This window comes from Pleurodeles waltl, chromosome 2_1 (genome assembly GCF_031143425.1).
Source record: "Pleurodeles waltl isolate 20211129_DDA chromosome 2_1, aPleWal1.hap1.20221129, whole genome shotgun sequence".
In the NCBI taxonomy this organism is placed as follows: Eukaryota; Metazoa; Chordata; class Amphibia; order Caudata; family Salamandridae; genus Pleurodeles; species Pleurodeles waltl.
In genome coordinates this window covers 18,824,618-18,838,562 of record NC_090438.1, presented here as the reverse complement: position 1 = coordinate 18,838,562, position 13,945 = coordinate 18,824,618, and positions in this window count along the sequence as shown.

Sequence of the window (13,945 nt, the reverse complement as noted above, 5' to 3'; positions counted from 1 at the left end):
CAAGTTATGCCCGTCTAAGCAAGGACCCTCCCTCTAGTCAGGGTAAGTCACACACAATCCAAATTATCCTGAGTCCACCCTCTGGTAGCTTGTCACTGAGCAGTCAGGCTTAACTTAGAAGGCAATGTGTAAAGTATTTGTGCAATAAATCATACAATAACACCATATAGCACCACAAAAATGCACCACACAGTGTTTAGGAAAACATATATAATATTTATCTGGATAAATGCAGGTCAAAACGATTAAAGATGCAATAAGTAAATGTTGAGATATCACTGAAAAGTGATATAAAGGGGGTCATTCTGACCTCGGCGGTAAAAGCCGCTTACCGCCGGTCAGAAGGCCGCCACAATACCGCCGCGGTCAGCCGCCACGGACATTCTGACCCACAACTGCAAAACCTCCGAAAATCCGCCCTCCACTGCAGTCCGCCACATCAGCGGCCAGCGGTAAACTGGAGAAGACCAAACCTCCACCGCCACGCCAACAGAAATACGCCCATCCCATTATGACCCGCAAATCCACGCGGCGGTCATTCAACCGCGGTATTCCATTGGCGGTACACACCGCCGCGGTCAAAATACACACACCTTTACAAACCCCTACCACATTGGACAATTTGAAAGGCACACACCTGAAACACATACACACACCACTCCCACACATCCAATACCATATAAAACACACACCCACATCACCCACAAACCCCTACCAACAAAAACCAGAGACGAAGGAGAGAGAGAGACACATCAGAGAATAGATAGCCAGACACACAGAGGCACACCGCAACATCACACACACCACATAGAAGCACAAAGCACCACACAACAACACACACATCACACATACACCACCCCACACCTCATACACACCACCCCATGGCACCACAAAGGCACCCACGCTTTTCGGACCAAGAACTCCGGGTCATGGTGGAGGAGATCATAAGAGTGGAACCCCAGCTCTTCGGCTCACTGGTCCAGCACACCACCATAGCAAGGAAGGCGGAGCTCTGGCAGCGGATCGTGGACAGGGTCAACGTGGTGGGACAGCATCCCTGAAATCGAGAGGACATCCGCAAACGATGGAACGACCTACGGGGGAAGGTGCGCTCGATGGTCTCGCAACACAACATCGCAGTGCAGAAGACTGGCGGGGGACCCCCACCCACTCCACCCGAATTCACAACATGGGAGCAAGAGGTACTCAACATCCTGCATCCTGATGGCCTCGCTGGAGTACACGGAGGAATGGACTCTGGTAAGTACAAGGCCAACCACTTCACCCCCCCCCCAGCATGCTAACCCCCACCCTCACCCCCAACCCCCCAGCACACATCCTCCCTGAGAATGTCTCCCCAGCACAACCCACCCAACACCAACCCCTGCATGCCACCCACAAACTATGGACACCCATCACCTAAGCATGATCACTGCACATACCCATCACCCCCCCCCCCAAAACACCCTCACAACACCTCCCCCAAGGGAATGCCAGCACTGGGGGACAAGGGCACCCATAAAACGCAAGCTAATGCACACACAGAAACAATAACCATACCCTCTTACCCCATGCAGGACCCGAACGACAACACACCGGTCAGGAGGGACCAGAAATGTCCATCCCACCCCCGTAACAGGCCACTAGTGATGACAGCAGCTCTGTCGACCTGGAACCTGACGACCAGCCCGGACCATCGGGGACCTCTGGGCAGTCGGTTCCCCTCACCCAGACACAGGCCACTGCAGACCCAACCCCCTCTGGGAACAACAGCACAGCTCGGGCCCATGCCTCTGTCTCTAGGACAGGTCAAGCAGCGGTGTGTTTACCACTACAGGGCCCCCAGGGTAACCCACCAACCCAACAACAACAGGGACCTGGGGGCAGTGGGAGTGGGCACACCGTCCAGGGGACAGAGGCCCAGGGAAACAGGGCAACTCGGAGAGCTGCTGTGCGACAGGGGGGGGAGGAGAGGCCCAGGGAACCCACTCTCCAAGAGGCCCTCACCACCATCATGGCTGCCTACCACCACTCACAAGAGACGATGGCGACGGTACTGGCCAGGTTCCAGGAGATCCAGGCACAGCAGGAGCAACGCTACATGGGGTTCAGCGACCAACTCAGCAACATCTCAACCGCTATGGGGAGCATAGTCCAGGCCCTGAGCCGCATAGAGGACACGTTTCGGGACCATGTGGTATCACACAGGGCCCCTGTCACTAGCCGGGAACAGGAACAGCCTACCACCTCCGCCGGCGCTAGTGGACAGGAGGCCCCACCACCACGACAGGCCACCAGAACCCCACCTCCTGCTGAACAACAACCGCCCCGCAAAAGGAGCCTGAGATCCAAAAAACCGACAGAGTAGGATGTCAAGTCCCCCGCCAGCATCACATACCCCCTGAAGTCCTCCCACTGTCCCACATTGCCACCCTGTCAAACCTTGAACTGCCCCTGCTCCATCCTGCCACAGGCATATGGACAATGCACCTGTGAGACTGAGAACTAGACTCCGCCATGGACATTACTCCACCCCCACCCATCACTGTTTCACTATCATGTACCAATATCTATGCACTAATAATAAATCACACATTGCACTGAAATCAATCAGGACTCAGCCTGTCTTATTTACAAATGTATGACACATTACATATCAATTACGTATTGTGAACACTGTGAATTACACATACCGATGTAACTTAGCATTAGTCCATGGGCCAACCAAGCCGAGGTCACGCAGTGGCTCATACAGCACAGAAAAGGGAAGGGAAAATCAAACATCATGTTCATAGGTCTGGGGGGAAACCGACAAAGTTGAGATGCAGGAGGCTTTCAGGAAATGTAAAATGGCATGGGTGATTATTACCTGTGTGCTACTGGAAATACTGTTCTATTACTCTGTCCCTGTTGTCTGTGTCGTCCTCTGAGTCTTCCTCCTCTTCACTCTCCGCAGGCTCCACAGCTACTTCAACACCACCATCTGCACCATCCTCCTGCAGGAAAGGAACCTGACGTCGCAATGCCAGATTGTGAAGCATACAGCAGGACACGATGATGTGGCACACCTTCTTTGGTGAGTACATCAGGGATCCCCCAGTCATATGCAGGCACCTAAACCTGGCCTTCAGGAGGCCAAAGGTCCTTTCGATGATCCTCCTAGTTCGCCCATGGGCCTCATTCTACCGTTCCTCTGCCCTGGTCCGGGGATTCCTTACTGGGGTCAGTAGCCAAGGCAGGTTGGGGTAACCAGAGTCACCTATTAGCCACACACGTTGTCTCTGTAGCTGCTCCATCACATAGGGAATGCTGCTATTTCGCATCACATACGCGTCATGCACTGACCCTGGGAACTTGGCATTTACATGGGAAATGTACTGGTCAGCCAAACAGACCACCTGGACATTCATCGAATGATAACTTTTTCTGTTTCGGTACACCTGGTCATCGTCTTTTGGGGGTACCAAAGCCACATGGGTCCCATCAATGGCACCAATGATGTTGGGGATATGTCCAAGGGCATAGAAATCACCCTTCACTGTAGGCAAGTCACCCTCCTCTGGGAAAATGATGTAGCTCCGCATGAGTTTCATCAGGGCAGACAACACTCTACTGAAGATCTTTGAAAACATAGGCTGAGACATTCCAGATGACATGGCCACTGTGGTCTGGAATGACCCAGTTGCCAAAAAATGGAGGACTGACAAAACCTGCACCAGAGGGGGAATCCCTGTGGGTTGGCGGATGGGGGACATCAGGGCTGGCTCCAGCTGGGCACACAGTTCATGGATAGTGGCACGGTCAAGTCTGTATCGAAGTATTATATGGCGTTCTTCCATTGTCGACAGGTCCACCAGCGGTCGGTACACGCGAGGATTCCTCCTTCTCATCCCAAGTCCCAGCGGACGGTGCCTAGGAAGGACAACATGGAGCACAGAGTCAGCCAAACCACAGGTACGTACAGACAGCTTGCACAGTTAAAGAATGGCAATGGGTTGAAAGGCGTGTATGTGTGGCAATGCAAGGCCTAGGCCTGTGTGTCGCAGTCAAAATTAAGCCATGTAGGCCCTTGAAATGGCGGCTGCCTGACCTGTGAAGTGGGACAATAGGATGTGAGGTCAATGCACTGGCGGGGCACACCGTGGCGGTAGGCGGTCGAAGACCGCGGCACAAAGCCGCATTGGTTAACATTGAAGCCTATGGGTTTCAGGAGCCAATGACGAAGTGCGCCGGCGGTCGCGGTACGCACCGCCGCGGTACGCACCGCCGCGGGCATGACCGCCATTTTCTATCTGCTTAATCACTCGAGACCTGATCATCCATAGGAGAGGACCTATACTGCAAGTGCTGCTGTGACCTCGGTCTGGAAGATACAATGGCTGCTGCGACTGGGGAAAGGGCCCCTGCCTTCACGTCTGAAGAGTTGGAGAAGCTCGTGGATGGGGTCCTCCCCCAGTATGCGCTACTCTACGGTCCTCCAGACCAACAAGTGAGTACACCGGGTGCACATGGAATGGGCTATGCCTGTGTGGATTGGGGTGGATGTAAGTTGGTGGGGTGGGGGGCGAATGAGGAGTGCAACGCACGACAGATGAGAGCATGTGCCATATGGCAAAGTTGGTGGGGGGGGCCAATCACATCTAACATGCAGGTCATTGATGATTTCCTCCTTTCCACCCTGTACATGTCAAATAGGTCAGCGCCCATCAGAAGATCGAGATTTGGCGTGCCATCGCCAAGGAAGTCCGGAACTTGGGGGTCCACAACAGACGGGGCACCCACTGCCGCAAGAGGCGTGAGGACATCCGCCGCGGAACAAGGAAGACCGCAGAAACACTGCTGGGGATGGCCTCCCAACCTAGGAGGGGTGCCAGTCGCACCATGACCCCCCTGATGTCCCGGATCCTGGCGGTGGCCTACCCAGAATTGGATGGGCGCTTTAAGACATCACAGCAGACACAAGGGGGTGAGTATCAGCACATTCTCCTATCTTTCTGCGCAGTGGAGGCGTCTGGGTGGGGGAGGAGGGCTGTGGGTGAAATTAGGCCAGGGCGCTTTCTGTAGTGTAGTCCTCTCCCTTAGGCATGGCCCTGTGCCCCCGGCCCCCACCTCGGTAGGGTGACAAGTACAGCCATTGAAGGTCCAGCATCTCCCATGTGCGCGTTTGACGTCTCTTGGCCTGTTGTCCTAGTCAGTAGTACTGAGTAGTGTACCCCGAATGCGCGGCTTAGTGCCATAGGCTCCTGTGTCTGTCCTCTCCGCCAACGGTGTTGACATTGCATGCACTCAACCTGGTCTTCTTTTTTCTCCCCCCACCCTTTCTCTTCATCTTCTTGTGCATGTGTGCATTAGCATCATCAGGCGGAGGAGATTTGGCATCGGAGCACGAGGGAGCTGCAGGACACAATGCCCCGGTGGGCCCAGGAACAGACACCGAGGGCACCAGTGATCCGGAGGGCGAGGGGAGCACCACGACGGGGACCGCTGGTGAGAGCAGCGAAAGCGACACGTCCTCGGATGGGAGCTCCCTAGCGGTGGCGGCAACATCCGTGCCCCCCGCCTCTACAGGTACAGCAGCCACCCAGCGCACCAGCCCCGCCCTCCCAGCAGCCCCTCAGTCTTCGCTCCGTGCCCGTTCGACCAGGAAGGCGCGCGTCTCCTTCGCCCCAGGCACCTCAGCCCCTGCCCCTGTTGCCCCTGCTGCCCTCAGTGCGGAGCTCATTGACCTGGTAAGGACGCTCATTGTTGGGCAGACGACCCTTTTGAATGCCATCCAGGGTGTGCAAAGGGAGGTGCAACAGAGCAATGCGTACCTGGAGGGCATTCATTCGGGTCAGGCTGCCCATCAACGTGCATTCACTGCTCTGGCCTCAGCACTGACGGCAGCCATTGTCCCTGTTTCCAGCCTCCCTCTTCTTACTGCCTCCAGCCTTTCTCTGTCTCCTGTTCCTCAGCCTATCCCATCCACACCATCAGACCAGCCTGCACACACCTCAACACCCAAGAGCAGCTCATCCAAACACAAGCACCACAGATCCCACAAACACTCACCCAAGCAACACCCAGATGCAGACATGCCAACAGCCACTGCCAACCCTGTGTCCCCCTCCTCCTCGTCTCCCTCCTCCCTGCCTGTGACGTCTACACTCACACCTGCATGCACCCCAACATCAGCCAGTGCTTCCATCACCACCTCACCCTCCAGTACAGTCCACACTCGTGCAGTCACCACCCCCACTGCCATTTACACGTCCCATGTGTCCTCTCCCACTGTGTCTGTCACCCCCTCTTCCAAGACACACAAACGCAGGCAGCCACCCACCCAACAGCCATCCACCTCACGACAGCCTACAGCACCAGCACCTTCACCCAATGACAGCACACCTGACTCTCCTCCAACCACCTCCTCTACCTCCACTTCCATCTCCACTTCTCCTACCCTTTACCTTGGCCCTAAAAAACTTTTCATGGCTAACCTTGACCTCTTTCCCCCCGATGAGCTCCCCCATCCATCTTCAAAGAGTCCCAAGAGCACCGCAGCCACCACCAGCCCAGCTTCGGGTGTCACTGTTGTGCATGGGTTCTGGAGCCCACCCTTTGCCAGCAGTGACACATCGATCAGCAGCAAGGACACGTCCAGCCCCCCCCCCCGGCAAGAGGACCCGCAAAAACAAGGGCCGCCGTGCGAGGACCGACAGGGCTGCCCCCAAGGAGCAATGTGCGGCCACTTCACCAGCCACACCATCTAGGGGAGGCAAGGGCCCGAGAGCCCCATCAAAGGAGCGGAAGGGCAGCAGGAGCGCGGAGAAGGTGGACCCCACATGCCACATCCCAGCTGGGAAGGAGGACACTAAGGAGGCCAGGAGTCCGTCCCCGAAGGGTCCCGAAACGTCACGGTCCGAGGGCGACTGAGCAGGGAGTCCAGGCCAGGTCTGGCTCCCTTGACCTGCTGGATGAGCACCGCTGAACAGGGCCCCGCCGTGGAGAAGAGCACCGCTGAACAGGGCCCGCCGTGGAGAAGAGCACCGCTGAACAGGGCCCGCGGTGAAGAAGAGCACCGCTGAACAGGGCCCGCCGTGGAGAAGAGCACCGCTGAACAGGGCCCCGCCGTGGAGAAGAGCACCGCTGAACAGGGCCCGCGGTGAAGATAGGCACCGCTGAACAGGGCCCGCCGTGGAGAAGAGCACCGCTGAACAGGGCCCGCGGTGAAGAAGAGCACCGCTGAACAGGGCCCCGCCGTGCAGAAGAGCACCGCTGAAAAGGGCCCACGGTGAAGAAGAGCACCGCTGAACAGGGCCCGCGGTGAAGAAGAGCACCGCTGAACAGGGCCCGCCGTGGAGAAGAGCACCGCTGAACAGGGCCCGCCGTGAAGATAGGCACCGCTGAACAGGGCCCCGCCGTGCAGAAGAGCACCGCTGAACAGGGCCCGCGGTGAAGAAGAGCACCGCTGAACAGGGCCCGCCGTGGAGAAGAGCACCGCTGAACAGGGCCCGCCGTGGAGAAGAGCACCGCTGAACAGGGCCCGCTGTGAAGATAGGCACCGCTGAACAGGGCCCCGCCGTGCAGAAGAGCACCGCTGAACAGGGCCCGCCGTGAAGATAGGCACCGCTGAACAGGGCCCCGCCGTGCAGAAGAGCACCGCTGAACAGGGCCCGCCGTGAAGAAGAGCACCGCTGAACAGGGCCCGCGGTGAAGAAGAGCACTGCTGAACAGGGCCCCGTCGTGCAGAAGAGCACCGCTGAACAGGGCCCGCGGTGAAGAAGAGCACCGCTGAACAGGGCCCGCCGTGGAGAAGAGCACCGCTGAACAGGGCCCCGCAGTGCAGAAGAGCACCGCTGAACAGGGCCCGCGGTGAAGAAGAGCACCGCTGAACAGGGCCCGCCGTGGAGTAGAGCACCGCTGAACAGGGCCCGCCGTGAAGATAGGCACCGCTGAACAGGGCCCCGCCGTGCAGAAGAGCACCGCTGAACAGGGCCCGCGGTGAAGAAGAGCACCGCTGAACAGGGCCCGCGGTGAAGAAGAGCACCGCTGAACAGGGCCCGCCGTGGAGAAGAGCACCGCTGAACAGGCCCGCCGTGAAGATAGGCACCGCTGAACAGGGCCCCGCCGTGCAGAAGAGCACCGCTGAACAGGGCCCGCGGTAAAGAAGAGCACCGCTGAACAGGGCCCGCCGTGAAGAAGAGCACCGCTGAACAGGGCCCGCCGTGGAGAAGAGCACCGCTGAACAGGGCCCGCCGTGAAGATAGGCACCGCTGAACAGGGCCCCGCCGTGCAGAAGAGCACCGCTGAACAGGGCCCGCCGTGAAGATAGGCACCGCTGAACAGGGCCCCGGCGTGCAGAAGAGCACCGCTGAACAGGGCCCGCGGTGAAGAAGAGCACCGCTGAACAGGGCCCGCCGTGGAGAAGAACACCGCTGAACAGGGCCCCGCCGTCTCAAGCACCGCTCCGCTGGGCCCTTCCTGTCAAGCACCGCTCCGCTGGGCCCCGCCGTCTGAAGCACCGCTCCGCTGGGCCCTTCCTCTCAAGCACCGCTCCGCTGGGCCCTTCCTCTCAAGCACCGCTCCGCTGGGCACCGCTGTCTCTCCACCTCTCCGCTGGGCCCTTCCTCTCAAGCACCGCTCCGCTGGGCACCGCTGTCTCTCCACCTCTCCGCTGGGCCCTTCCTCTCAAGCACCGCTCCGCTGGGCACCGCTGTCTCTCCACCTCTCCGCTGGGCCCTTCCTCTCAAGCACCGCTCCGCTGGGCACCGCTGTCTCTCCACCTCTCCGCTGGGCCCTTCTTCTCAAGCACCGCTCCGCTGGGCACCGCTGTCTCTCCACCTCTCCGCTGGGCCCTTCCTCTCAAGCACCGCTCCGCTGGGCACCGCTGTCTCTCCACCTCTCCGCTGGGCCCTTCCTCTCAAGCACCGCTCCGCTGGGCACCGCTGTCTCTCCACCTCTCCGCTGGGCCCTTCCTCTCAAGCACCGCTCCGCTGGGCACCGCTGTCTCTCCACCTCTCCGCTGGGCCCTTCTTCTCAAACACCGCTCCGCTGGGCCCTTCATCTCAAGCACCGCTCCGCTGGGCACCGCTGTCTCTCCACCTCTCCGCTGGGCCCTTCTTCTCAAACACCGCTCCGCTGGGCCCTTCATCTCAAGCACCGCTCCGCTGGGCACCGCTGTCTCTCCACCTCTCCGCTGGGCCCTTCTTCTCAAACACCGCTCCGCTGGGCCCTTCATCTCAAGCACCGCTCCGCTGGGCACCGCTGTTTCTCCACCTCTCCGCTGGGCCCTTCCTCTCAAGCACCGCTCCGCTGGGCCCTTCTTCTCAAGCACCTCTCCGCTGGGCCCTTCTTCTCAAGCACCGCTCCGCTGGGCCCTTCATCTCAAGCACCGTTCCGCTGGGCACCGCTGTCTCTCCACCTCTCCGCTGGGCCATTCTTCTCAAGCACCGCTCCGCTGGGCCCTTCTTCTCAAGCACCGCTCCGCTGGGCACTGCCGTCTCAAACACCGCTCCGCTGGGCCCTTCCTGTCAAGCACCGCTCCGCTGGGCACCGCTGTCTCTCCACCTCTCCGCTGGGCCCTTCCTGTGAAGCACCGCTCCGCTGGGCACCGCCGTCTCAATCACTGTTTATGGTTCACTGTGCCCACCATGCCTCCTCCTTGACCAGTGGAGACTGTCATCCACCTGATGGACTGTGGCTTTGCACTCCCCAGGATGGTCCAGTGGGCAGCCCACCCACTGTAGAGACATTGGGAGACTGTGGCTTTGCACTCCCCAGGATGGTACAGTGTGCAGCCCACCCACTGTAGAGACATTGAGAGACTGTGGCTTTGCACTCCCCAGGATGGTCCAGTGGGCAGCCCACCCACTGTAGAGACATTGAGAGACGGTGGCTTTGCACTCCCCAGGATGGTCCAGTGGGCAGCCCACCCACTGTAGAGACATTGAGAGACTGTGGCTTTGCACTCCCCAGGATGGTCCAGTGGGCAGCCCACCCACTGTAGAGACATTGAGAGACTGTGGCTTTGCACTCCCCAGGATGGTACAGTGGGCATGGTGGCTCCTCGTGGATCTGGCGTCGTGGACTCATGTGGCTGTGGTGCCCCCCCCTTCCCTTCCCCCTGAGGTGCCTGTAGTTTTTACATCTGATGCCCCTGCAGTGTTCTCTACAAAGGACTCAGGTCTCCTGTGTGGGCTTTGCCCTTGTTTCTCAAAACTTTGGCCCACGGACATGATGAATTCGTAGGATGTGCAGGACTTGTTACTTCATTTATACACTGATGTGTATGTCATTTGTTTTCTTGTGAATATCTTTTATGGTTGTACGATATTTTTCAGGACCTTTTTGGTACATAAATATTTATTCCAAATTTGATTATGTCCTAGCATTTTTCTGGGGTGTTTGGGTGGTGTCACTGTGACTTGTTGCTCTGCATTGGTGTGTACATAGTTGGGGGGGGAGAGGGTCGCATATGTGTGTGCCCGTAACCTTTCTTCCTCCCCCCTCCCGTGTGTCGTAGGTGCAGTACTCACCGTTGTCGTCTGCGCCGGACTTCGTACTCGTGGTAGATGAGAAGGTAGACGAGAGCAGGTAGGATGTTTAATTCGGGTTCCATGCTGTCCTCCTTCCTCCTGGAGTGCGTAGTGGTGAGCGTTTTCCCGTTCGTAGTCTGTTTCCGCCGTGTTTTTATCGGCGGTGCTCCCGCCCCGGAAAAGGTGGCGGATTGGTCAGTTGTGATAGGGTGGGCGGTACATTGTCTGCCGCCTGGCTGTTGGCGGTGACCGCTGCGCTGTTTGTTTGTACCGCCGTGGCGGTCGGAGTGTTAAAGTGGCTGTCTGTGTTGGCGGTTCCCGCCAGGGTCAGAATTCCATATTTTTTACCGCCAGCCTGTTGGCGGGTTAGCCGCCGCTTTAACACCGACCGCCAGGGTTAGAATCACCCCCAAAGTGTCTTAAGTCTTTTAAAAGCAAACAAAGTCTCCTTCAAGCACAAAGGACCTGGTTCGCATGAAAAATCTCTGCAAAGAACCACAGAGGAGGAGATGCATGAAAACAAAAGGGTGTACGTCGATTTCTCGGGCCGCACATGTTGATACATCATTTCGTTTTCACCCTGGACAGTTGTGCGTCGATTTCCGGTGCTCAGTCGTGGATCCTCTTCGGCTAGCAGGGTTTTCAGTCGCCCCGGGGATGATGCATGGATTTCCTGCGCTGGCAGGACGAAGTCACAGGAGCTGCGTCGATTTGGTGGGCGTTGCGCCAAATTTTCTACTGCACAACAGTCACTGCGTCGATTCCTCTCTGGAAGTCGGGCTGAGTCATTCCGGTTCGGCTGAGCATCGTTCTGGTGGGCAGTGCTTCGTATTTCCAGTCCCTACGCTGGCGCTGCGTCAATCTTCTTGTTGCAAACTCGGGCTGCGTCATTCCGGTTCGGCATGCGGTGACATTTTCACCATGGTGCAGGCTGTGCATCGTTCTGGCAGGCTGTGTGTTGAATTTCGCCACACAAGGAGTCTTTCTTGTAGAGATGAAGTCTTTTTGGTCCTGAGATGTCAGAGAACAGGAGGCAAGCTCTATCCAAGCCCTTGGAGAGCACTTCTTCACCACAGCCAAAGAGCAGCAAGGCAGCAGGACAACAGCAAAGCAGCAGTCCTTCACAGAAAGCAGACAGGTGAGTCATTTGGGCAGGCAGGCAGTTCTTCTTGGCAGGATGCAGGTTCTGGTTCCAGTTTCTTCTCCAGGAAGTATCTGAGTTGGTAGGGGCAAGGCCCTGTTTAAATACCCAAATGTGCCTTTGAAGTGGGGGAGACTTCAAAGAGTGGCTTAGAAGTGCACAAGGTCCCCTTTCAGTTCAATCCTGTCTGCCAGGGTCCCAGAAGGGGTGTGGCAGTCCTTTGTGGGAGGGCAGGCTACTGTCCTTTGACATGCAAGTGTCAGGCCCTCCACCCTCCCAGCCCAGGAAGACCCATTTAAAATGCAGATGTATGCAAGTGAGGCTGAGTATCCTGTGTTTTGGGTGTGTCGGAGTGAATGCACAAGGGAGCTGTCAACTAAACCCAGCCAGGTGTGGATTGTAACGCACAGAAGTATTTAAGTGTAGAGAAATGCTCACTTTTTAAAAGTGGCATTTCTAAGATAGTAATATTAAATCCAACTTTACCAGTCAGCAGGATTTTGTATCACTATTCTGGTCATACTAAATATGACCATCCTACTCCTTTCAGATCAGCAGCTACCACACAAACCATGTATGAGGGCAGCCCCAATGTTAGCCTATGAAGGGAGCAGGCCTCACTGCAGTGTAAAAAATAATTTAGGAGTTTTACACTACCAGGACATGTAAACTACACTGGTACAAGTCCTGCCTTTTGCCTACACAGCACAGTGCCCTATGGGTTACCTAGGGCATATCTTAGAGGTGTCTTTTATGTAGAAAAAGGGGAGTTTTAGGCTTGGCAAGTACTTTTAAATGCCTAGTCGAATTGGCAGTGAAACTGCCCACACAGGCCTTGCAATGGCAGGCCTTAGACAAGGTTAAGGGGCTACTTCAGTGGGTGGCACAATCAGTGCTGCAGGCCTACTAGTGACATTTAATCTACAGGCCCTAGGCACATATAGTGCACTCTTCTAGGGACTTATCAGTAAATTAAATAGTCCAATTGGGCATGATCCAATGTCACCATGTTTAAAGGAGAGAGCATGTGTACTTTAGCACTGATTAGCAATGGGAAAGTGTGCCGAGTCCTAAAGGCAGCAAAAATAAGGTCAGAAAAAGAGAAGGAGGAAGGCAAAAAGTCTGGGGATGATTCTGCAGAAAGGCCATTTCCAAAAAACATCAAACTAAATTCAGATCACATGAAACATATTTGATACTTTGGTGAGTATAAATATGTCTGCCAAGGACATCTGCACATTTCTGGTGACATTGCGTTCTTTTATGTGGTACAGTTCATTGGGTGAGTGTGGTTGGTAGCATGACAAGTTTTTCTCTGTACTGCCTGTGCTCTGCAGTTTTTTTTATCAATCTTGTTCATTACACAGTCACGCTAAATAGAGCAGAAGCTATGTATTACTATGTAAAATATCACTTTTCCCAACCAAGAAGAGGCGCCAACATTTGAGGAAGGATGATGATGAGAGAAGAGAAAACATATTCAGATGGTTCAGCATAATACCACACAGTGAAATACATGGCTATGCCCACTCTTACAAGAGGTAGGATATCATAAAACAGAGAACTAGCAGTCACGTGCCAGGATCTCCTTCTGTTCCATTTTCTGGATTAAAATGTTTGCGTTAAAAAGTTCCTTGCTTCTCCAGGTCAGGATACATTGCTTACTCCTTGTGTACAAAATGGAAGGGAGAGGACTACAATGGATCTTCTAGTTGTTTTAATTATTAGTTTGATGTGAATTCACAGATTATCACAATGGCTATTCTGGTGGTTTTTATTTTAGATTTACCTATCACTTTCTCTGCTCCATCGAGTAAACTTGATCAGTATGCTGTATTTTTTCTTTCAGTTCCTCCAAAGCGCCTCTCCTAGGTGTGACCTTAAGGTCTGTGTTGTGTATAGAGGCCCCTAATTCATGGAGACATTCCAGGGGGATGGGGTCCCCATGAGTCAGGTTTACCAGGTAGATATTAACTGAAGTGTTAGCAATGTTCCTCTGGAAAGAGACAATGCCCCTCATGTGTGTTTAAATGTGTCCCCTTTCCTAATATGGCTGGCCCCAGGAGGTGGTGTCCAAAGGGCCAGAAATCAAACTGGGGAGGAAGACTGCATGCCCCTCTCCCCATTTACAATATGGCTGGGCCCTGGGAAATGGGGTTTCCTGGGCTGAAATCAGTCTTGGGAGGGGAGATGCAATACCACTCCCAGGACGACTGCCTTTGGGGTGTTGGCCACAGGGACTGGCCTCAGAACTGGCCTCAGGCCAGGCCCTACGGTCAACCCCATCACC